A 1,554-nucleotide genomic window follows, 5' to 3' on the forward strand; every position below is an offset into this window, starting at 1 on the left:
TAGTGGTCCAACTACTCATGGGGACAGAATATTGCCATCATGTTCTGCTATCTGCCAATTAGCAATGTCCTTGCCTTGGTGTACAAATTCTTATACGGCCTGGAACCACAACACCTAAAAGATCGTATCATGCATTATGTATACAAATCATCACTTTGCTCTGCAGGTGAGGGCTTCCTGCAGATCCTTTCTCATCAGGAGGTCTGTTTGCATGATATCAGAATCGGGCCTTCAGTTTGACGACCCCTCCCGTTCGGAGCTGCCTCCCATTGCATACCAGAAATGTGCCACCTATATTATCTTTTCAACACCTACTGAAGGTTTTCCAACATGCTCTGAACCTCTGGGATAGCTCAGTTGGTAGAGCATGAGACTGTTAATCTCAGGGTTGTGGGTTCAAGCCCCACATTGGGCAAAAGATTCCTGCATTGCAGGGGGTTGAACTAGATGACCCTTGTGGTCCCTTCCAACTCTACAATTCTATGACTAGACAGCAAAAAGAAGAAAGGAGAGCTTCACATGTGCCCTGGGACAAGACCTGACAAAATTGCTGCACTGAAGACAGAGCCCTTTCTGAGCTATGTAAGACATAAACACAGCAAAAGAAATGAGGTGCAAGCTATGAATATGATAGCTAGGTTCAAATGGACTTTTTATTTATTCATTCCACTCTATATATGTATTGGAATGTTTTCATTGTTGATTTCTTTTTTACTTGTTAAATAGTTTCAGATGTTTTATTTGAAGCGATTCATACAGGAAACAAACAAACAGCCACTGGGTTTTTTTTTAACACACATTGATTGTCTTCTGCTTCAATCTCCCTCTGTTTCCAAGGTCAATGCTAGTCTTCCAAAGGAGATCCAAACCAGCCTTCTGGAGCACATTCTCACTGCAGCCCAGCCAATATTCCAGGAGGTGGACGATGCTGAATTTGTGCTCTGGACGCAGCAGCGTCTCCCAGCCTTGATCCCAGGAATGAACAGTACATTCGTCACACTCTTATTCAACCACCTGGGGACCAGAAACTGCTCTGCTATCAGCACTGTGTATGAGATCTTCACTTATGTTTATGGTTCGGTGAAAGCTATTGCTTAGTGCCAAAGCTGGTGTGATGTGCACAGCCACATTTTTTAAAAGTCCCAAATCTGCATCATTCATATAGACAGTGTGTGTGGGTCTAACATGAAACTTGGGGGAAAGGTTAAACCAGTGATTCCCAAAGGGGTGGTATCACTCCCTGGGTGTCGTGGGATTACCTAAGAGGCAAGATGGCAGCAGGGAAGGGTGCTGGAGATGTAAATTGCTATCAGACTTTGAAAAGCTGACATCACTGGATCAAGTTCATCAGTTTTGTGGAATTAATTAAACTAAATAGTTTTAACTGGATTTTGAATAAATGTGCAAACTGATGTTCTGAATAATGGTTGTTGTTTTTTAATAGTGGGAATGATTTTATGGAACCAAGGGGGTGTATGTGGCTCCAAAAGGGATAAACAATCTGACATACCTTTTGTATGCCACTTTGGACACAATTTTGTGGGAAAGTGGCAT

The 1,554-nt window shown here is 42.5% G+C and overlaps 1 non-coding gene across 1 annotated transcript; it reads left to right on the top strand.

Annotated features, from left to right (window-relative positions):
• The first annotated feature begins 342 nt into the window (after positions 1 to 342).
• On the top strand, positions 343 to 415 carry TRNAN-GUU. The gene has a single exon. It is a non-coding gene; the product is annotated as a tRNA-Asn (tRNA).
• The last annotated feature ends 1,139 nt before the right edge of the window (positions 416 to 1,554 follow it).

The sequence above is a fragment of the Lacerta agilis genome, chromosome 13, assembly GCF_009819535.1.
Source record: "Lacerta agilis isolate rLacAgi1 chromosome 13, rLacAgi1.pri, whole genome shotgun sequence".
Classification (NCBI taxonomy): Eukaryota; Metazoa; Chordata; class Lepidosauria; order Squamata; family Lacertidae; genus Lacerta; species Lacerta agilis.